This window comes from Dermacentor silvarum, chromosome 5 (genome assembly GCF_013339745.2).
Source record: "Dermacentor silvarum isolate Dsil-2018 chromosome 5, BIME_Dsil_1.4, whole genome shotgun sequence".
In the NCBI taxonomy this organism is placed as follows: Eukaryota; Metazoa; Arthropoda; class Arachnida; order Ixodida; family Ixodidae; genus Dermacentor; species Dermacentor silvarum.
The window spans coordinates 147,204,886-147,229,623 of record NC_051158.1 but is presented as its reverse complement, the minus strand read 5'-3'; positions in this window follow the sequence as shown (position 1 = coordinate 147,229,623).

Below are 24,738 nucleotides of genomic sequence, written 5' to 3'. Positions count from 1 at the left end.
CCTTTAATATCTAGAAATGCTATCCATAAAGGTCTTTTCTGAGCTACTGAAATCTCTATGCACTGAGTTAGTACAAACATATTGTCTTCTAAGCGTCTGCCTGGCCTGAACTCTTTCTGTAGTTCCCAAAGTACATCGTTTTTTTCTACCCACTTCGACAGGTCTAATTTTATGGCTTGCATGCCATTCTATATATCACCGACGTTACTGTAACTGGCCTGTATGAGCTCGTGTTATGCTTATCTCCTTTGCCTTTGAAGATGTGTTTCATCTTGCTTTCACGCCATCCAACGGGAATTTTCTTTGTTCTAATCACTTGCTCTATGGCATTAGTCAGCAGTGCCTTGCTTTTTGGATCGAGGTTTTTGATTAGCTGTATTGGGATTTCACCGGGTCCTGCTGCCGTGTTGTTAGGGACATTTTCTGCTGCCTTTTTCCAATAAAAGCTTTCTACGCTAAACTTGGATCTCTCTGGCCTCTCTGCTGTTGCTGGATGTATTCTCTGGACTACGCTTTTTCTCGTGCCGAAGTTATCCCTAATAACGTCTGTGATGTACCGCATCGCATTGTCTCCTTCGTAGAATGTTACCGTCTTCGTCCCTTATAGCCGTTTGCGAGTTTTTAGTTGGAGCTCCGAGTGCTTTTATATGGTTCCAGAATCTTTTTGCAGCGCCTTTGTCTCTTTTGTGAATGTTATGCACCCAACGTTCACTTGCGCATTTAATTTTCTCTTGCACGAGCTCACTCGCAACCCTTTTCTTTTCTCGGTATGTATCCCATCTAAGGAGCACCTCTTCTTCTTGTAGTCCCAACTTTTTGGCTTCTCGATGAGCCCTAGATGCCTCTTTACGCTCTTCTATAGTATGTTTTATTTCCTTGTTCCACCACTTACGTGGTTTCCTCTTGCCAATCCAACAATTGTTTTGTCGCGTCCGCCTTATTTCATGCTGCATAACGTCCACCAGTTCCTTATATTCCCAGACTGCTGTAGGAAAATCCTCAATTTTCTTCTCTATGTTGTTTGCCATCTCTGTTATTTGCTCGTCATTCATTTTTAAAAACTCTGAGGCTATTGGTTCATGTTCTGCGCTAGTATCTCGCCCAAATTTTAATGCTAAACGTATATGATCGCTTCCCAAGCTATTTTTTCCATTTTCGTCTATTATCATTTGGTCTAGTTGTTCGTAGACCATTTCCGAGACTAAGGCGTAGTCGATACATGACTGCCGTTTCCGCATTGCCACGTTACCTGTCCATGACACTTATTCTCCCTGTTAACTACTATAAGGTTCTGTTCATCACACAGATCCAGCACTAGAGAGTCGTTGTAGTCAGTATATCCGTCTAAATCGTCCATGTGTGTGTTCATATCTCCCACTAATATCACCTGGCCCTTTTTACTGAACTCATTAATATCGCTTCTAATGCAATCAACCAATTCCTTATTTTTTTCTCTGTTATCACTACCTGTCCATAGGTAAGCTACTCCCAGCCACGTCTTTTTACCTTGCCATGTGCCGCTAATCCATAAATGCTCTTTACATGTCTCGTTTACCCTTTGCCACTTCAGACCTCGCCTAATTAGTACGCCTACGCCTCCGCCTTTCCTTGACCCGGTCATTCTGTTGCACCCTTCCCATACAAAATTGTCAATAACAGGCGGCTGCTCCAAATCTCTTAGATGCGTTTCGGTCAAGGCGTACACGCTAATCGCTTCATCATTCAGCTGCGTTTGAATTTCCAGCCATTTTTCCTGCTTGCGACCACCCTGCATGTTAATGTAGCAAATTTTACCTTCTCTATTCTTATTATTTCTGTGTCTTTTCCTGACTCTTGGTCGTCTAATTCTGCCCTTTACTGGTGTTTCGCTACGTTCAATACTTAATCCTGCTTCCTGATTGCCTGGGGCCCGCCTAAAAAAGCTACAGCTCGCGCTGCGAATCGACGTCCGAGCGGTGTTGCTACCCTTTCGCTAAAATGTATCCCGTCATGCACAAAAGCGCCTTCGCGGCCTGCTCGGTGCACTTCTCGGTTGATGTCAATGACCGTAAAATTCATTGCTTTAGCTAGAGTGCAAATTTCCCTGTTTATTGCAAGAATTGCCCTTTCAATTTCACAGCCCTGCCTTTCAACCTCTGGCACCGTGCACACCGCAATTTTCACTTCCTTTGAAACAATCCGCAGGTCGGTGACCCCTTTGGCTATTTGCTTTGTGATCCCTGCTCCTCGTCCGTGCAGTACGTCAATCACTCCGCCCATTATCTCCGCCCATTGATGCTGATGGCAGCGCCGCCACGCGGGCCCTCGGGGAAACGGAAGCTCGTTGACATTTCTGGTGACGTGGCAACGTAAGCCTTCTCCAGGAGAGTGAGCCCACAACCCCTATCTAGAACACTTTACTCTAGCTCCAACGGAAACTTTCGAGGGGGCGCCACCGTCGACGTGCTTCGCAAGCAAAAAGCAAATAAAAAAGTGGTTTAGTAGAGGAGACGGCGGCAGAGAGAGGAGATGGCGGTACTTTTCCGAAGGTATAGGGGCTTTAGCTAAAGTCACTATACAGTAGAGTGTATTAGGATTACGGCCGAGTAGGACCAGCCGCTGGGGTGGCGCAATGCTTTCCAGTGAGGCTCCCGATGTGGAAAAATACTGTGGCGGTGCTGCGATCGAAGTGGATTGGGACGCATCAAGGTCGCGCCGTTGGAAACTGCTGGCAATACTGCTCGGCAATATTATTCGTACTACTTCGCGCGCTGATATTTGCGTTCAGACAGATCAAATGCTGTTCATAATTGCATATGACATGTGTTTAGGCCTTAAGAATAAATTCCTTTCTTTCTCTTCCTTATTTTATTTTTTAATGAAGCTCGGTGATCTCGCGTGCTCTGCAGCCGCAGTGTCCGCATTCATTCTGCCATGTTATTGTACGGTTCCCTTCAAGAGAGGGAGAGTGAACTTTATTTAGAACAAGCAGTTTAGTCGGCTGGGCCCAGGCCTCCCACGATAGGACGTCGAGGTCTTGCAACTTCGCCGCTTCGTAGGCCTGCTGGGTAGCCTAGAGTAGGTCGTCGAGATGGGAGCTGCGCAGAGCGGCGTGCCATCTCGACGATAGGGTCACGGGATTAAGGTCTGTGTATTAATGTTTTCACTCCCATAGCATGTGGGGGAGTGTTGCTGGTTGAGTTTACATATCTTGCACGTGTGGCTTGTGTACATGTCGGGGTATATAATGTGATATGGTGTGAGGGAGGGGTATGTATTGGTCTGCAACAGGCGAAGGGTGGTGGCCTGTGCTCTGTATAACTTGCTGTGAGGGGCGGGAAACGTTCTTCTGGCGAGGTAAAATGACTTGACAAGGTCGTTGCATCTTGTAAGGCGGTCGCGTCCTGCGGGTGCACATGCACCGTCTCCGGCACGGTTGGCTAGTCCTCGTGCTACGGAGTGTGTAACGTCGTTGAGGTTGGTGAGGTGCGGGTGGACATCGCCTGCGTCTGCGGGGATCCAGATTGTGATTTATACTGTGATCTGATGGGATCCAAAGAAGTGTGATTTTATTTCCAGATGAATGCGGGGCTTGATGTAAGATACGGAGTGATTGTTGAGAAATACGACCCTTGATGTAGTTGTTGATTGCCGTGCGAGAATCGCTCACTATGGTGTGACAGGCTGGGCCAAGAGTGGCCAGGGCGATGGCCCCTTCCTCCGCCGTCTCGGCATTTTGGGTAACGATGCTCGCAGCATGTTGGATTACGCCGCCTGCTGTGGTGACCGCCGCAAAGCGACGTCCATTTTCGTATTCACCTGCGTCGACGAAGGCGACGCCCGCGGTGTTGGCATAAGCTTTGATGATGGAGGTAGCTCATGCCTTCCTGAGTTCTTTGTTGTGGTCTGGGTGCATGTTTTAGGAATAGGGTCTGCGTGTATGCATTGGTGAATGTGGCGTGGTATTGAGTGTTTGTCTCCATGTTGGCGATGGTAGGTGATATCAAGCTTGGTTAGAATGCTGCGGTCTGTTTCCGTGCGGGTAAGCCGCTCCAGTTGCGATCGACGTTGCGCTTCAATTAACTCATCTAGAGAATTGTGGGTACCTATTGCAGTAGAAGTTCCGTGCTGGTGTGGTTGGGAAGTTCTAAGGCATGCTTATAGGCTCCTCTGATGATGACGTCCAGTTTAGTCTTTTCAGCTTTGTACCAGTTGAGAAAGGGCGCAACGTAATTAATGTGACAAATGATAAAAGATTGGACAAGGCGGATGAGGCTTTCTTCCTTCATACCCCATCATCGGTTGGTCACTCGTTTCAGCATTCGGCAATCTGGATGTGTTAGCCGTCTGTCGAAGGATCTTGGAGATAGCCCTAGAGCTGGCGCCGTTGGCTTCTATGGACATACCAAGAACGCGGATGGTAGGGACCACGGGTATGGGTCTGCCATGATGAGCGGAGGTGGCGTGATGAACGGAGGCGCAAACGTGAACTGCTTGCACGGTGCAGCTACCTAGCGGCACAAAGCTAAACCAAACACACAGCTAATATAGCAGTAACCAAATTTGTTCTACTTAGCTGCTGGCTCAAACTTTCGGCACGAGCGTAATGTTGAACACGTTGTCTATTTATACGTTTAAAATGTTTTACACTTGGTTACAGGAATATTAGCTCTGTTTTTCGCTGGTTAAGCTCTGCAACCCCAGATGGCTGGACCGTGCATGACGATCGGGCCAACGTTTCGATAAACGTTGGATCAGGCCGCTCACGTGCGTCTACGAAGCTTCTTCATCACAGCGGTATGGAGAGGCTTTAGTTTACGCCTCTGCCTATCCGTCGAAACACCCAGCTCGCGTGTGGTTACCGGACTACCGGAGACGCTTGGCGCTGCGACAGAAAGCTCGCAACGCACGCTGTGTGATCGCTCTCGCTGGGGATCGACGGCGACGGCCAGGCGGCTAGCGGAGAGGTTGGAGAGCCTTCGCGCGCTGGCTCCAAGAAAACCGGAAGTAGATAACACGACGTCGTATCATGACGTAGAGCCAGTGAAGGCGGAGCCTAGCCCCGATCACTCGACTAACGAGTTGACGAGAAAAATCATAGCTAGGGAGGAGGGTAACTTGTAATTGTCCATAGGTCTCCTAATATGAGACGCTTCAGGCAAATTGTTGTGCGAATGATTTACTGTAGCTGTACCCTACGCGTCTACAAAATTTGTCCGAACCGTTTCAGGAACCCTTAAACTTAGATACTTCGTTTCAGACTGACTTCACATAGATCGATTTCTCGAAAGCATTTGATCGCGTAGCTCACAAACGACTTATCAATAAACTCGCGGCACTGACTCTCGACCCATTAATCTTATCGATGATAAAGTGCTTTTCAACAAACCGAACGCAGTTTACTGTCAGAGAAGGTCAGCATTCTTTAACAAGAAAATAACCCCCAAGGCTCTGTTCTTGGCGCGTTGCTTTTCCTAATATTCATCAACGACACACCTAACGGAATTTCGTCTATTAACTGTCTATTCGCAGATGACTACGTGCTTTACCGACGCATCAATAACCACCAAGATCACCTACGTTTGCAGAATCACTTAAAAATAATTGAAAACTGGTGCTCAAAGTAGATGATGAAGCTTAGTGTTTCGAAATGTAAATTTATACATGTGTCTCGCAAACGTTCTAAATACATTTATACATACCCGTTACACTCGACACCGGTATAGCAAGTACAGGAATACTGGTACCTAGGCGTCTTAATTACTAAAAAACTAACCTGGGTAGAACATGTAACAAAGTTTGTAGTAGATGCGTCGAGGTCGCTGGGATTCATCAGACGGAATATATCTTTGTCACCACCATCTGTTAGGCAACTGGCCTACGAAACATACGTACGCACAAAGCTTGAATATGCTGCATGTATTTGGAACCCCCATCAAATTTAGCTCATTAACACCATTGAAGCAGTCCAAAACCGCGCAGCACGATTTATATGCTCTAATTATGACTACAAGCGCAGCATAGTCAAAAGAAAAAACTTCCCCAGTCTCTATTCCCCAGCGTACCGACGTCGAATTGCCCAAATCTGTTTATTTCACAGGTTATACTACACATTTCCGCATTTACATGGATCGCTTCTTCTCCCGCCGATCCGCACTTTTCGACGCCTTTTCAATTCACTGAGCGCTCAGCGTCTTCACGGTTCTACTAACGCCTTTAACAAATCGTTCTTGCCTATTGCGATAGGGGAATGGAATAAACTACCCGAATTGGTCTTCCTTGAACGTGATCACGTAAAGTTTCGCGATTTATTATCCACACAACCTACGTGATCCTTGTATTAACTACAGCTCGCCTTTCTTTCTGTTTGTTTGTTTCAATCATGTTTTTTTGTAATTTTGATCTTCTGTACCAAGTGTTCTTGAAACGTATATCATTCCGCCATGTATGCTGTGTAATATGCTTATTCTAGGAAGTCTTAGTGATCCTTCTTAAACCACGTCTACCCTGTTTCTTTTTTTTGTTTTTAAACTGGTTTTTAAAAAGTAAATGACTTCTCATGTGTTTTCCCCACTTTTATATTTTGATCACTAACCAGCTTTAGTGTATTTTGTATGTGTACTCCCCCCTTATGTAATACCCCAAGCAGGGGTCTTTCATGGAACAATAAATGATGATGATTTTTTGGGTTCGTTGCATGGTCGTTGACTTTTGACATTGACTTTGATTCAATTTGCATGGAAGAAAGCTGTGCATTGAACTATCTTTCTTGAAGACAGGGCTTTGATTTTTTTCTCTGTAGGTTTAGGTATTTCACCCTCTGAAAAGGTACTTTCCACCATGCGACACAGCGCGTTCAGCAGGACAAGACAAGACTGACGCGCGCCGCCTTCGCGCCGCGTTTTAGACGAGGCGCCTTCTCATTGCGCGGTTTTTTCCCTCGACGTGCCTAACTGAATGTGCACGTAGACAACGTTGAATTGGTTGCGGTAGGCATATTAGGCACATATTTCAAATTTACCTCACATTTTCCGCATTAGTTTTGTGGTAATTCACATTTTATGCACCTTAATTCACATTTGCACTTAATTCTCCTTTCGATTATCGTAATTAAGCTTATAATCACCTTCAAAGCCTAAAACACTTAATTAACAATAAAGCTATTACCTTTAATCACATATCGTGCCATTACGTGCATTACATAACTTAATTGGCCTTTTGATTATCGTTTTTAACTTATATTTACGTTTAACATATAAAACATTTATTTCACATTTAGGGTAGCATCTGTAATCGCTTATCATGTCATTAAACGTGTCTGAGACGCCACTTGAAGTTTGGTGAAGTAACTCCGGACGGTCTTCGGAGTTTTCAATCCATGATTCATCTAATGCTTTGGTTATATTAAATAGGTGCGGTTTAAAATTGCCCCCTCTTCTTCAAATGAGTGTGTCCTCTTCCGGGAGGGTTCGAATTAATTTTCACCTGTCGTGAGCCTTCACCGCTCATCCCTTACGAAAACACTGCTTTACTGCAGCGCAAGTGTTATGACTAAGTACTGTAAGATAATAGTTTTGTTTAAACTTGTTGAACTCGGCCGATATTTTGAAATATATTTTCTTGAAAATTATGCCCATTCAGTTAGGCTAGTGCATTGCTGTGATGTTACACTGAATGCCGAAGTGGTAATCTCCGAAATTTATCGATATGTTACACAACTGGGTATTGCAACCGACGAAGAAGGAGAGCAACATTTTATAAGTATCTACAGTGATATCATCACATCATTGCGGCGTTTTTCGAACACCACCTGCCAGATGTTGTATTCTTTCTTAAACAAACTTTCCGGTAATGTTAATGGCAAATGTAATAAGTAATTTGAGTTTTGACGATAAATATATTTTCTTTATTTTCCAGCTTTCTATGCAACGGCATTCTTATATCATAAATGCGGCCTCAATGTAAATCCTAAAGACTTGAGCTGTACAAAAGTGAATAGCAACGAATTCAACTCTTACCGCAAAATATCGAATTATATTTCTCCCTCTCTCCTTGTTATTGTTTCAGTGCTCTCACTTTAAAGTCTTTTATCCCAATATCGCCTTCTCTACAGAAACATCTGTTGTACAGACGTGCTTGGTCTGTACGTGCTTGGTCTAAGAATATATAAATAATGACATTTCTTTTAGCTTCTTGTACGCTTGAAGCAACTTGATTTCCTTCTCGAAGCTGCAAATCATAGGCACTGGAAAGCAGATTTAGATTTTTTGTCCGCAACAGAAATTGTAAGTATAAAACTACACTGCAGTAAATTATTTCCCATGTGTGATTTGTATTTGTTAGGAACAAAAACGATAAATGGCGTTATGGTGTAATACCTAATATCTAGCGTGAATGATAAATTGCCCGACTTTTGGTATAATCTCTTGTATATTGTGACGGCGCGTCAAATAGATAAAAGCGGGACAGGATTTATAAACAGGGACTGTTGACAGAGTTAACAGTCCCGTTAACGAGCCGCCTCCTCGCATTAAGGAAGTAGAAGACGATCGCGGGAAGACGCTGCAGCGTCTTCCCGCGATCGTCTTCTACTTCTTTAATGCGAGGAGGCGGCTCGTTACATCTAACGGCCACGGCGGGCTGATCGCCGTCTCGGCGCAGACTAATTACACGAGGAGGCGACGGAAAAGTACGGCTTCAGTCGGGATGCGTGCACGACGTCACAAGATGACAGGGTAGATGGTCGAGAACTGTTCAGTGGGGTTATTTAATAGTTAACGTCACTAAGTTGCCGTAAAACCTTGTAATGTCCGGTGTAAGGCGATAAAAGCTTTTCGGAGAGACCGACGCGACGAGAAGGAGTACAGAGAAGCGCAAGAGATCCCGGAGAAAAACAGAGGTGCCGGTGGGTGCAGTCTTAACGGTCCTTTTGGCATAATTGTGAGTCGGAGAGTCGCTCATAATCGATCTGACGTGCCAGATGGTCTCACGCGGTAGCATCGCGGGCATACTACGTGGTATGTTGTACAACAGCTGGTAGTAGCGTGTCAAAAGGCAATGCAGGGAGGTGTCCATACAGGAGGTAAAATGGCAAAAAACCGGTGGTGTCGTGACGGGAGGAGTGGTGCGCGAACGTGACGTATGGGAAAGCGCTGTCCCAGTCCCGATGATCATCAGACACGTACATCGACAGCATATCGGTTAAAGTGTGGTTCAGCCATTCGGTGAGCCCATTGGTCTGCGGGTGGTACAGAGTAGTGAGCTTGTGCTCCAGAGAACCGGAGCGAAGGAGGTCATCCACAACTTTCGACAAGAAGTAGCGGCCTCGGTCTGTGAGCAGTTGCCGAGGGGAACCATGACGAAGGATGACATCATGAAGGAGGAAATCGGCTACGTCAGTGGCGCAACTAGTCGGCAAAACTGGCTCGATGGCAAAACGTGTAGCGTAGTTGGTCACAACTGCGATCCACTTGTTCTCTGAAGCACACGTAGGAAATGGACCGAGGAGGTCAGGACCGACGCGGTAGAATAGCTCCTTGGTTATGTCAATAGGATGCAGAAGGCCTCCAGGCAACCCCGAGGGCCGTTTACGTCGCTGACAAAGGTCACACGCTGCAACGTAGCGTTGAGCAGATCGGTACAGGCCAGGCCAGAAAAACCGGCGCCGCATGCGCTCCGATGTGCGGGATACGCCAAGATGGCCAGCGGTTGGGGAATCGCGGAGTTCTTTGAGAACAGAAGCACGAAGATGCTTGGGGAGAGCAAGCAGAAGCTCTGGGCCATCGGGAGTGGTACTACGACGGTAAAAGATATCGTCGTGAAGCTCAAACAGACGAAGCGATAGGTCGGGCTGACGAGAATGTAGGCAGCTAATTATAGATCGTAACGTGTCGTCGCTTTGCTGTTCAGCGCGTATGTTGGCCAGATCTGCAATAGCCATGACGAAGTCACCGGTATCACGTTCGGCGGTGTCGCGAGGGTCGACAGGGTAGCGTGGTAAACAGTCAGCATCTTGGTGCATCCGGCCAAATTTGTAGAGCACGTCAAAGGTGTACTCCTGTAGTCGTAACGCCCAGCAGCCAAGCCTTCCTGTAGGATCACTCAGCGACGAGAGCCTGCAAAGGGCATGGTTGTCCGTGACAACGGAAAACGTTCTGCCGAACAAAGCAAGGCATTCGCGCTCAGTCATCGAATAATTCCGCCTTGACGACGAGAGAAGGCGACTGGCGTAGGCAAAGCCACGGTCCTCGCCGTTCTGGCGTTGGGCGAGTACTGCACCTATGCCGTGGCCACTTGCGTCGGTGCGAACTTCTGTAGGGGTCGACGGGTCATAATGCGCCAAAATGGGCGGTGAAGTCAGTAAATTGACCAGGTTGTGCACAACCCCAGGAAAAAGAGATCTCCTTCTTGAGTAGGGCAGTAAGCGGCCGGGCAATGTGGGCAAAATTTCTGAGAAAGCGGTGGAAGTAGAAACACAAGCCGACAAAGCTGCGTACATCGCTAACTGAGCGAGGAACAGGCAAGTCTCGGACGGCACGCACCTTGTCGGGGTCAGGTTGGACACCGCTAGCACTAACAAGGTGACCGAGAACGGTGATGTGACGCCGAGCGAAACGAAACTTGGAGGAGTTAAGTTGCAGTCCAACGCAGCGAAACACATTAATAATGGCCGACAGGTGGGCTAGGTGGTCCTTAAAGTAGTCGAGAAGACAATCACGTCATCTAGATAGCATAAACATGTACATCATTTATAGCCCCGAAGGAGAGAGTCCATCATTCGCTCGAAAGTTGCGGGGGCATTACACAATCCAAAAAGCATTACCTTAAATTGGTAAAGTCCATCTGGTGTGACGAACGCAGTCCTTTCGCGGTCCATGGCATCAACGGTAATCTGCCAGTATCCGGAGCGTAGGTCGATGGAGGAAAAGTACGTGGCGCTGTGAAGGCAGTCCAAGGCGTCATCGATTCGGGGCAGGGGGTAGACGTCCTTGCGTGTGATGTTGTTCAAGTGTCGGTAGTCAATACAAAAGCACCAGCTGCCATCTTTGTTTTTTTACTAGCACCACAGGGAACGCCCAAGGACTGGAAGAAGGTTAGCTAATGCCTTTTGTGAGCATTTTGTCAACTTTTCTTTGGATCACACGACGTTCGGCGAGGGAGAAACGATAGGGACGGCGGCGGCTAGGGCTCGCGTTCCCCGTGTCGATGCGATGTTAGACAACAGACGTTTGGCTCAGAGAACGATCGTCGAAGTCGAAAAGGTCGTGGTAAGACTCCAGGAGGCGGCGCAGGTCAGTAGCTTGATCAGAAAGAAGGTCATCAGGGATCATTCCGATAAAGACATTCCGCGGCGAACTGCTTGTGCTGCAAAAGAAGGATGAACTGGAGGGACTGGGGGGATCCAACGCGCAAATTTCGCAGTCTTCGGCAGCAGTTATGGCGGCGAGTGACATGCCTGCCGGAATCAGTTAAGGAGAGGCGCTGAAGTTTAAAATAGGAATGGCGATGCGGTTGCCGGTGACAGTCGCGAGGGTGTTAGGCACGGCGACGTTCTTCGCGAGCAGAACGTCTGTTACCGGGGATAGCACGTAATTGTCATCAGTGGCAGGAGTCTCGATACCATGGCAATATATATGGCGGCTTGCGGGGGCATGCGCACATAGTCGAGAGAGCAGAGAGGGGCCGGAGGCGTGGTTTGGGCATCGGCTAGGTGAGGTAGTTCAAGCTGCAGGAGGCCTGTTGCACAGTCAATTAGGACAGAATGAGTTGCGAGAAAGTCCAGACCAAGTATAAGGTCGTACGGACATTGCTCAAGAACGGCAAATAAAACAGTAGTTGGCTGACTGGCGATTGTGACGCGGGCAGTGCACATGCCAAGAATGGTGGAAGTTCCTCCATCGGCCACTCTTACAACGTGGGAAACAGCAGGTGTGACCACCTTCTTTAGGCGCTGGCGAAGGCCAGAGCTCATGACAGAAATATAAGCCCCGGTGTCGACAAGTGCAGAAATTGTCACGCCATCAACGTCAACGTCCAACACACAGCGTCGAGCCGGCTGAGTAACTAGAGGATTTTGCGGCACAGTCATAGATGCAGCGTTACCTCCGGGCGCTGCATTGTTTAGTTTTCCGGAGTGAAGGAGCCACGGTTGCTCGGCGACGGGACGCGGCGAGGTGGCGGGGAGCGGGAGGACGTACGGCGCTACGGTTGCGAAACGACTGGAGATCTCTAGGTGACGGCGAACGGCTGGACCATGTAGTGGCAGTGTGAGGATTGTAGGTGTGTGCCGCAGATAGTGGCTCAAAAGGCTGCGACTAAGGCGTCCAGCATGGCCAAAGGATGGAGTACCTTGCGGGAACGACCAGCGGTTGTTACATTAGCGAGCAACGTGCCCGACACGGCGGCCGTTAAAGCAGATAGGCCGATCGTCTTCAGTTCGCCAATCAGCAGAGTTCCGAGATCATGGAGGCAACCGTGGATACCGAGGGAACGACGTCGGGGCCCCGGAAGCGGATACAGGGCTGATAACGGCGCAAGCAGCGTGAACCCTGAGATTCGCGAGTTCGTTTCGCACGATGGCTTGGACGAGTGAAACGGCTGGTGTGCTCGAGTCGCCGGCGTTGGAGCTGGTAAAGAGGCTTGCGGGAGCCATTGCCTCGATTTCGCGGGGGGAAATCCTCGTAAGATCGGCCGAAGGTGGCGAAAGGTTAGATTGCGGCCGCTCTTCAAACGAGGACGTTGCAGTGGTGTTGGCAAGCCGGGCGATTGGTCGTTCAATACGGCGGCTCTTAGCCTGCTCGAAGCGCTGACACTCCTCAATCATGGCATCGATGGTAGCACAATTTCTGCACATGAGCAAATTGAAGGCGTCGTCCGTTATCCCTTTTATGACGTGGCCAACCTTGTCAGACTCTGGCATGTTACTGTCAATTTTACGGGACAGCGCCAGCACATCCTGTATGTACGACAAATACGATTCCGTGGACGACTGGGCGCGAGTTTACAGCTGTTGCTTCGCAGCGATTTTTTGACTGGAGGCCTTACCGAACAGGTCACGGAGCTTTTGTTTGAATGTACCCCAACTCTCAATGTCGGCCTCGTGATTGTCATACCACCACTTCGCCGTTCCACTAAGATAAAGCACCACATTGGCCAGCATGACTGTCAGGTCCCAATGGATGGATTCGCTCACCCGTTCGTAAAGCGTAAACCATCCCTCAGCGTCGATACCATCGGTCCCGTTGAACGTTCCAGGGTCTCGGGGTTGGACTACTACAATCGGCGTCCGCAGCGCAGAAGCAGATTCCGGTTCGTGTGTCATGGTGGTCGCACCGCAGCGCCGACCGCTTCGGAGCTCCGTCGTCTGGCGAGAAGACCCCGCGCCTTCCACCAATGTGTGAGGGGGCATCAAATCGATAAAAGCGGGAAAGGATTTATAAACAGGGAATGTTGACAGAGATAGCCAAGATGACTGAACACGCGCAGCATCCCCCGACGATCGTTTTCTTCCTTAATGCAAGGAGGTGGCCTGTAAGATTATGGTATGGTTCTACCGGTTTCTTAAGCAGCAATTTGATAAGTAACCTAGGTGAAAAAGCAAGGCTCACCAGGGACCTTGCTCAGTTTATTATTGACTGGTGCTTTACTACCTATATACCCTAAATGAAGGCAATCAAGCTAATATTTCAATTTGAACAAGACAAAATGATATTTTCCCCAGTGACGGTCGCGCAGTAGTACTCGGGTGACATGCAAGCTTGCTATAGCTTGCTGTAAAAGGAATGTACAGCAAGGTCTGGTGTTGATACGCTAACATTGGCATTGTGGGTATTTTCTGGCCCTTCATTTCAACAACATTTCTGCACATTCATTTCCTATAATGAAATTCTAAATGCTAAAAAAGAGATTGGCTGTATTTCTATAAAAAACAAGTGTGGTTAGCTTTGCTGCACATAGAATATTGTGAAAAGATTGGAACCGGTAAAAAAAAGAACACGCTAGATTTTGGTATTATCGCTTAGCATAGAATGTAAAAGCATGTCTTAGCAATAGGAGTACACCGTCGATATAGCAAAGTGTGTTAAGTTCAGAACATTGGAACACTACAAAAACTGTGCGACACAATGACATTTTCAATTAAGGCAAAAACTCGAGCCTCTGCCTGTAGTTTGACTATGGTCTAGAGCCCGTATTTGCGCAATACTGTTACACTCTGGTCATACCTAGGCTAGTTACAATTAGGGAAATTCCATTGGACTGCAAGAAATTGTGCCGTATGAATTCTGGTGTCTCAAAGACAGCACGATCCGATTGTAGGGTTGTCTATAGCTAACGAGACCTAGACCGTAAAAACACGATGATTGCCATGGTGGGTGATGCGACCGGTGACGTATTGCTCATCCTCAATCCAACTTGTCAAAGACGTCCCAGGAACTAGATCCTTTGAGTGGTTACCTTTGGATAACAAGCGTAGCCTTCAGTTTAAACATTTAATGAGCACAATTATGGTCAGCTACGCTCAGCCTGAAGGCACTCTTTTCGCAGTCTGACTTCTTTACTTCCAAAACAAAAACAGCTGAGCTCTTACCCCACGTTTACACAATACATCCTGTTTTTGACAGGATCATGACATCTCAAAAATTCATTGTCAAACAATTTGCTCCAGTTTGAAGCTTCTCTCTTGAGCCACGTTTTACAAAACTGTCTGAACAGTGTCTCGGCGAGTGTCTGAACATTTTCGCATTCACTGTGCTTCCTTCACATTTGCTGATAACGTACACGTTTTGACAATACTCTGTCACTTTATCTATTCTATTCTTCCTGCAATTAGTACGTTGCTCTTTGCCGTGATGCAGAATGGAGAGCCACTGAAGCTGCAGAAGGAGGAACAATCTGTGTGAAAATGACGTCATCCCCGGCAAGGAACTGCCTCGAATGGAACCGTGGGAGACAGCGTAGAGCGCCAAATGGAGGACACCTATTTGGCATTACAGTAGCGACTGCACTGCTTGCAACACTTCCGCTGACGACTGCTAAGCGCTGCAAAGAATTTGCATGTTTGACATATTGCGTAATTAAGGGGTATGACAGTGGCAAATGCCCCTCAATCTCTTCAGTTTCAAGAGCGCTTTCCGACCTTGATAACGGCACTGCAGTTCCTAGCTCCCCAGCTCAATACGGCTGTCGCTGCGCATACGCTATTGGAACATCAGTCGGTAGTCATACAGAAAGTAATTTTATATTTAATCCTTTTCTGCCTCAAGTGCCGATTTATTATGTCCATCTTTAGCCAAAACTTCTCCCGTGGAATAAAATTCTAAAGGGTTAGTGTAACTAAATGTTGGTTTTATTGTGTTTATATATTTCCCACTTTAACTGTGGTTAAGCGATGACGTTGTGCTAAGTAGGCTGCATGTAGGAACTACATTGACGCCAGTTGCAACCTACCTAAGGGCTGCACGCCGTCTGACAACCTTCGCCGCTACCTGTCCCTCCATCATCCTCCCAGTTACCTTCCCAAATCTAAAGAACGTCTTGTGCAATTGTCGCAGACTGCGTTTATCGAGGCTTCCCTACCTATCAAAAGTGGGGCTACACCCAAGTTGCCCATCGGAATGCCAGTTTGAATTCCCTGTATGTGCTATAGATCGCTGCTGCATGTACTTTGCATGTACAGCACGTTGAAGATCACGTCGCAGAATTTTTAATTTCAGAGACAGCCTGACATTGTATGAAAATCAGCTGTTCTTAAACATATATGGAATGAGTATGGACGTAGGCTCAATACTGAGAACTCAGAATATGGTTTCCTGCCTTACATTAAGAGACGGACGAATGAAATTTTACATAGAGAACAAAAAAATGCACAAACCAGACGCTGCACATGTGCATGCATACTATAGTTATTTATGTATCTTTACAAGGTGTAATGCAGGAAGCGTTAGATTTCGCTGCTCTTGTCTGTGGCGCGGGTCTGTAGCTTCATTTTTACAGAAAAACTGTTAAGAAAAAATGTATGTACCCCCGCATGCATTCCAACGGGGGGTACCCTGGGCTGTTTTGCATCCGTATCGGCGACAGTAATGGAGACGATACGATTAGACATGATTGTGCACGTGGCCTGCGCTTCTGTTTTTATAACGTCAGGCGCGTTTATGGGAATAGGGTAGAAATATTGTGGCGACAACGCTCCAGCAATGGAGATGGTTAGGGGGAAAGGGGAAATAATGTGGCGACGGCGCCGGCGCACATCGCCTGCGCTTCTGTGGCTATAACGCCACGCGCGTCGGAGATGCCGCCGCGGCTGCAGCAGTGGTATGGCAGACGCCTGGGAGGTGCGGTGACTAATTGTGTCGGCGTAGTCTGGCGCCGTATCAAAAACAAAATTGTATGATTTCATAATGTATGGAGGTCATGCACGCAGCCTAAAAGCTTCGCTCGTAATCCGTCCCCATGTGAATGTTGCGGTCCATGAAACTTTTTGCATGATGATGTCATGCAGCAGTTGATATTGACCCGCAAGCTCCTCACCAACGAAACCTCCTGTTACATGAAAGCATATATTTTGCCGTAGTCAACACCCTTGCTATACAAGGGACGAAAAGAATTGTTACCATGGGGGTATAGTCTTACTAGTCCAAACTTACTAGTCCACTTTCCAGGTGGCCGAAGTTGCACACACGCCCTCTAAATAACCACTGGGTTGTTAAATTCTTATAGGTAGGACAGTGGCTGTTCCAACATGCACATTCTTGAGCATTTATGCATGTTTAATTGGTCTAACCCTGATAATAATACGCAACGCCCCAGAAGGCCTTATCGTGGAATGCGGAGATTCGCTTTTTACCCGACGGCAACAGGAAAAACAAGAACTTTATTAGCCAGCAGCGAACGAATCCGCCATCGCACGCTATCTGAAGGTGTCAATTCTACTGGAGTCAACCCCTCACAATGCAAATAACGAGGAAATTTGTGTCCTTCTACAGAGAGCTGCCAGTTTGCACTTTGTATCAGCAATAGATTTTTATTACCTTAACGACTTACTCCTGCTTCATGAATGTATTTCTACGGAGAGCTGTTGGAAATCGACGATTCAGCAAGTCACTATGCTAGCTCAGTGGCTATGGCGGTGCTGAGCTCGAGGTCACAGATTTGATTCTGGCATTCATGGTCACATTTCGATGAGGCCTCATTGCAAGAACACTAGTGTATGCTTAGATTAAGATGCATGTTAAAGAAACTAAGGTCCAGTCGAAATATATCATTAGAACCTATACAGCAGGGAACAAATTATTTCCATGAACTCTTTTGTGTGTGCGATGCAAAGTTCCTTCACATAAAACCCACAGCTTGTTTCATGAAACATGCACAGAACTTCCACATGTTACATAGCCTTATAATTAAAAATAAAAGGGCAGTACAAACCAAGGTGGCAGCCACAGCCTCAACCTGCACGGCTGCCTCTGCTGCCTCCAATTCTTCAATATTGTCGGCAGGTAGCCGAGGAAGAACTGGAGGCACCGTCGACAGGGCAGGCTGAGACACTGCACGGGTCCTGTCGAGAGGCTCAATTTCATCCAGCCTCTCGGACACGACGCGTACATCATGCCTCAGCTGCTGGAGCTCATGCAAGACGTCCCTGTTCTGCTGCCGCACCTCCAGCTGCACCCGCAGCACCCGCAGAAGCACCGCTGAAACACAAAAATATTTACTTCATAGCAGAAGCGGTACATTTAGGGCACATTTGATTGGTTGTTTCAGAGCACTCTGGTGAATGTAAAATATCAGGATTTGTACAGGTCTCGTTGGCAGAAATTCATAGGTATTCAAATGCTTTCAAGGCCGCGTAAAAGCTTTTTTCAGTGTGCAGAGCAGCATCCCGTGTATCATTTTCCTATTATAACACTTCCAAAACACTTTAAATAGCCTCATTGCACTATAAACACAAAAAGTTATACAGTAAATGCTTGTTAATTCGTACCTCATTTATTCGAACCTTTGGATAATTGAACTGACTGTCACGGTCCGGCCACGCAGTGTAGGCGTCTATGGGTAAACCAACTCAATACTGCGCATGCGCATCAGCTTCTCCATTAATTTGAACTGCGCGCTGCCACGCGGTGATAAAGAAAAAGGAACTCGCCACATATATTACTATGGCGAGAACCTCTATGACCTGCAATAAGTGGTTATTACAATAGTGCTGACCGAGAAAAAAAATAAAAGAAAGAGAAAGAAAACGGAAAAAGTGCAGTCCCCTGGAGCGTTTTATCAGCCAAGGAAGTGCAGACATGGCCTTTGCAACGAGGATAGTGCGCGCTCCCAATCTTGGAGGCCATACAGCGGGCCACTGGAAGCCAAGCCAGCAGTCGTGCGAGATGGATCTGCCTGGGCACTCACCGTGGCTTAAGCTTTTTATACCATTGTTCTTAATGTGGAAAGTTTGCCAGGTCCACACTGATCCGCCATATAAAGCGGATCACAAAATTGATTTTAGATTGTACCCACTCAAGAAATTCCAAATGTTTTCAAGGGTCTTGAAGACGTGTTTAAATTTCAAGAAAGTGTGCGAACCCTGATTTGCGTCAATCTGCTTTAACGATGTCATGAAAATAAGTAGGACTAGTAATGAAATTGCTTAGTTTATACTTTTCATGCTCATAGTAAAGTAGTTGCTGTTTTCCACAATTTATGTAGAAAATAGCCTGACAACAAGTTACATTATCGAAGTGTTTAGAAACAACCAGTTCTATGCGCTTGACCTACATTCGAAAATTCCATTCTTATAAACTGAAGGCTTGAAGGAATAAGATGTAGATGATATATCAAGAAATAGTAAAGCAACAATGCAGCGTACCGAGCCAGCTGATGAATTAAAACACAGGTAAACATACTAGCAAAATGCCTACACAAGACTAAGTGTGCGGCTGAATGCATCATAGGATTCTGTCCGAGCCAGACTACTGCATGTTTACAAATGTCAGGTTTTCTTCATTTATGCTAAAATTACTTGCTTGTTGCATAAAGTAATGGCAGCTTAAGGGCTCTGAACCACATTTTATCATAGTCAAGAAATGCATTTGAAGTTAAAGTGACTATTTCAGAAATACTTTCCCATAAAAAGTACAATGCATTCAACAGAAGCAGAGTTATTGGCAATCGAAGAGCGCCTTGATCCCGTTCACGAGGCTCCTGGTCCTTCTATGACTTGCACTGTGAAGGCTACTGCAGAGTGGGGCGGGCATACCCACAACGTTCGTCCTATAAAACATCACCGTGGTGGGAAGCTTTAATTTTATTTTGGATGTTCACATAGTCCGACTACTTCCGATTTTGTCACCTACAATGCACCAAGCTCCGAGGCTATTTTCAGCTTATGGTGGAGTTCAGTGGGCCTCTTCGAATACCGCCCACGGCTTCCGGTCTGACTAGCCCCAACAAAAGAGCACGTCACAGTCACGTGACCCAAGCACCGCAACCGGAAGTCTCTCCTGGCTGCCGTCTGCTATTTGCTACTCGTAGACAGCCCCCTACCCAGCGTTTTCATAAGCATGGCCTCAGAAATGGTGCAGTCTCAGAGGCCAAGTCGCCAACACAACCATAAAGCTTGCACAGTGGAATCGTAGCCCGAGCGCATAGAACATTATGTCGCGCTAGCTAGTGAGCCTGACAAACTTAAGCGGAATTCCCACACAGACATAAGCAATACCGTGATCGTGCCACGTCATTCTTTATGCAGAAAGCACCCGCTGACATCCTCAAAGCTCGCGAGACCATCTGCTAATTAAAGGCCCGACGCGTGTCTAGGAGAGAGCACGTGTACACGTCAAAAATCAAACGCTCGAACTTGGTAACAGAAGGGATCAGCATATATGCTAACAGCAATCCCCTAAGCTCCTATTGTATCCCACCCCAGCTACCGGCTTGTAATAGCCACATGCAATACAAGATTCTTCACATGCTAATTTCATTTACCTGAAAAGAAAAATTTACTTGCTTACAGCAATGAGCATGACAGATTTCACGAAACACATTACGAAAAGCAAGCATGTGCGCCTGATTGCTGCGCTTCTTTTAAAAAAACACGAAAACTAAAACTACAGCAATTAGACGGCTCGTGAAAAACTTGCATAATGGCACACAAAGCACTGATGTAACAGAAGCAATAACTCAATGCACAGTAGTTGCTGCCTGGAGCGTGCAAAGTACAGAGACGCACACGTCATCTAACACCGCGCGCATCTTCTTTAAGACATCCGTCGTCTGCTAGCTACTTGCGCTTGCCCGACCAAACATCTGCTGACAGTTCCAACAGTTTGCGGTGTCCGGAACTTCCGGTCCGTGAAAAAATTTACACGGTTCTGACAACTCTGACTATGGGCGGAGCTTCGGAAGCTGTCCGAGCAAAATCGAATGCGGCACAGCAGTCCCAAGCAGTCTGGGACTGCCAGGGACTGATAATCGAAGAGGCCCAGTGTCCCATCCCTTTGCTGTGCTGGTCTGCTATACGCAACTTTCTCACTTATTTATACGACAATGGTACAATTTCTGACAGTTGAATGAAACGTCGCCTTTATGTTTACTTGTAATGAGCTCCGACCATAATGGTGACACACTTCAAGGGTGTTCAACTTCGAAAGCAGATTATGTGTTCCAGTCGGATATTGGCATTCGGGCAGGCTTGCTACGCACCTGGAGTCACGTTGCCAGGAAACCACTTGGAGCACCTCAGCGAGCTACAATGAGCTCAGCGAGTGGGCTCATCACGACCACTGCGGTATCAATGTTCCATAACAGACACAGCTACACGCAAATGTCTTCCTTTTGCTACCCTGCACGACAGGGCTGGAGCGCGTGCCTGCGCTCAATTCTGGCCGTGCTAAGTAATCCGGATAGGCTTTGAACTGCAACAACCTGACCAACAGATATACAGTAGTACCCCGCTGTCACGTTTTTCACGGGACGTTGCGACGTAACAGCGGGGTTACCAATGCATTGGGTTGTATGGGAGCTGTGCCGGGACCAGCCGAAAACGACGTAACAGCCGGGAAAACGCAGCACCCGGGAACGTAACAGCGGGGTTCTACTGTAGTAGCCACATCCAAATTGCGCATTTATAAGCACTGTCTATAGTTCATTAAGAAGCGAAATCAATCTAGCCATCTAACCAGAAGCGGCCAGGAGTGAGAATGAGCTAGCAAGTGTACATGTACTTTTGAAAGTAGAGTGTTCACAATTAATCGAAATTAGCAAGACGCAACAGATACATCAATAAGCAGTGTGGCTAGACAATGGTCAACTTCTTCCAGAAGTAATTGAATCAATCAAATTTCAAAGTGAAGATTTTCCTTCACCACACCTTGGGCTTGGTGAAAAACACATTCTGCAGTTAACATATACAGTATAGACCACTTATAACGTAACCGTTTATAGTGCAGGACTGGATATAGTACGGTCTTTTCAGACTCATGTTAATTTTCCCATAGCACTCCATGTGTATGCATACCGCTTACAGTGCAGCCGCATGAGACGAAATACCGGTTATAATGCGGCTTCCGCGGGAAAATCTCGCCCACAAGGGCCGCAGCGAGCACGCTTCTCAACAAGAAGCGTGCTCTCGACTGGCGTGTGCACTATTCAATGCAATCAAACTCTCGTTAATTCGGACTTATTTGGTCACACATCGGTTAATTCGGACCTATTTGTGTCTTTAAATCCTGTATTCTTGCTTTTACGGCTGCGCATAACACCGTGTTGGCCGTGGGCTTTCGTAACTGCGTAGTCGTCATCGACGATCGTGTCGATAGCGGCCACGGTTTTCTCAGCAGCGGTAGCGGCGAACAGTAGTTTCGTTTTTACTCGGTACGCACGTCGGGCGCGTGCCTCTAAAACTGTGTAGTCACCATCGATGATCGCATAGATAGCGAGCACGGTTTCGACGGCCAGTTGTTGCTGCGACTGGACGACTCGGTCCATGCGTCGGGCGCGTGCCTTCATGCAGCACCACAAAGTCGCCGTTCATAATCGCATCGATAGCGGTCACGGTTTTTTTTTTTCGCAGCGGTTGCGGCAAACAGTTGTTTCGATTTGACTCGGCGCAAAGCTGTCGAACTTGAAGAGCACCGGCTACATCGCGATTATGTTTGCGCCAGCTCACTGGCGAAAACGTAATCGCGATGTGCGCGCGATAGTACAAAGCGTGTCTACATGCTTGGTCTACATGTTTGCATACGTGCAGGGCTTGAAAATCGTTGTTTTGGTTATAGTGCGGTACCGCTTATAGTGCAGATATTCGAGACTCCGGTGGCTTACGTTATAAGCGGTCTACACTGTACTACTGTATCTCAGCCGAATTTTGCACTTGTGGGCAGCACGTGCAGCTTGCAAGTGGAGTGTGGAGTCAGTTTTTTCTCAACCCCTTTTTTCAACAGAGGCCTTCTCCTCAACCCCTTGGGGCTGCTGGCAGCTGCCCCTTGACGTCAGTCGGAACATTCCCAGACAGCGCTGCCATTGGCCGATCCGACATGAATAAAAAAAATGGTGCTTGGTTCAGTGAACTTCCCGGCTGCTACTGTGTATATTTATTGACACAGTTTAAATAACAAGCTGAAATACACGAAAATCTGTACTTCCAGAAGAAGCAGACTATTATCTGCTTAGCTTAGCTGCACCCACATTCGTACAAAGGAAAGTCAAGCCACACTGCTTATGAGTGTCGCAGTCCGATCTCGCTCATTTCGGTCAGTTTTGAACACTAAACTAGCCTCGAAAGACACAGAACGTTTGCCCACACTACATGTACACTACACCGGCCACACCTCACATGAAATGGCAATTCGCATCTAGAGTGGATGCATGCGCTTAGGCTCTGCAAACACTGCTTCCAGCCCCTCCTGGCTAGACACCTTGGCAGACATTGCTTCGTAATGAGGTTTTGATAAAGCTTCAAAATGTAGTTTGGATTTCTGTACTATCACTGCAGGACAGCTAGTCCGCACCATGTAGCATGGCCAGACTAGATAGAGAACACGAGTGCGAGTCTGCAATCCAGTCCTGCTGTGCGCATAGCAAATGAGCTACATTTGCATGTGGCTGTGTCCACTGCCTAGTGTGCAAACTGCTGGAAAACTTTCCCTGCTTGCTAGATGTGGCACCATGCGACTTATTCTGTTCCCCGTATGCAAACTGGCGCTCAGGGGTTTCGGGGCTGGGACTACAATTCAAAAGGAAAGAACATTGCTGCCTAAGTGCAAGGGTGCTTCCAGCAATAGAAGGAGGTGGAACCAATGTATTGTGTCTAATCGGGAGTACTTTGAAGGAGACCACAATATGTCTGAAAGTTAGCGAAATTATTTCTTTAAAACATATGGCAAGAACTTTTGCGACAGACCTTGTATATCTTTGCGTCACCATTTTTGATTAAGCATTTCAGGATTGGAAAAAATCTGCCAGTAGAAACATTTCACCATATCTGTGCCACTTATGATAGCAATTGAACACGTTCTCTTCATAAACTAAATGATGCCAGAGAGACATTTCAAATAACGTAGCAATTTCAAAGCCTAGAGCTTTTTGTTGCAGAATGATACAGATAACATTTCTGTCATACGTTTAGGTGTCAATAATGAACTGCAGAATGAAAGCAACCTTGAAGTTACTAGACTTTTATGGGCCATGTAAAAATGTAAAGAGACTCACACATCATCTCCTCGGAACCTTCCCTTTGTGGTGGCTCCAACGTGGATGTGCCGGTGGCGCTTTCCCCTGCTGGTGCCCTTGCAGGGCATGGTGAAGGTAGGGTAGAGTAGCAGCAATCCACAATTAGTGCCAGGATAACAGAGCAACAAACCGCCATTTCTCATCCACCATTATATAAACAAGACCCCAGCCAAAGATTGGTTGCAGGAAACCATACAGACAAACATTTCCTCCATTTCTAGAGCACTTAAATTTTGTACAATTACAGACATTATGCTTAGTTTTGGCATAATGTAATAGTAGTGCAGTGGCGCTTGCAACTTTAGCCTAATAAATGAAGCATGCAACAAGTTTGAAATATACCAATAGAAGTGCAATTCCCCACACAATGACCATGCATAATACACGCTGCAATAGAAGTGCTATTTCCCTCCTTAAAAGTTTTGTATAAACATCACAGTGGCCGAGTGCAGATAGGAAACACGATGCACAGATAGCAAATGGGGCTATACAGTGGTGTCCCAGTGCAGTTCTTGAAAACTCGATAAATAAGTTCAAATTTTCCACTAAATGGAACATTGAGAACACTAACTACTCTAGAAATGGCATTACACCCAATATGGCGAGATATTAAAGGAAAGTTACTTGAGAACTTTCAAGTTCTGTACAATGATGGAGACCAGGGAGTTTTAAAAACAGGGGACTCAGTTAGGGTAGTCTACCACCTTAATATACAATAGAACCCAAAAGGCGTACAAAGGAGTTTGTGTTTTTGGGGATGCTCCTTCTAAAACACACTATTAAATTCACTTTCCTAACTTGCCTGTGTCTAAGGATCACACCTCAGCATACGATGGGCCACTTTTCAGATAATAGAAACTTTTTAAAATATCCCTAAACTTCTTGCGAACATTTCAAACTTGAACTTGCCTTCCTGGAAGAGTTCTAGTCATTCGAAAGCACATAGCCTCTTTGATAATTACTTTTAAAGGAGCCCTGGAGAACCCCTTTCCAAGATTTGAGAAACACATTCTGCTGTTGAGTGCGGCGTTTTTCCAAGGA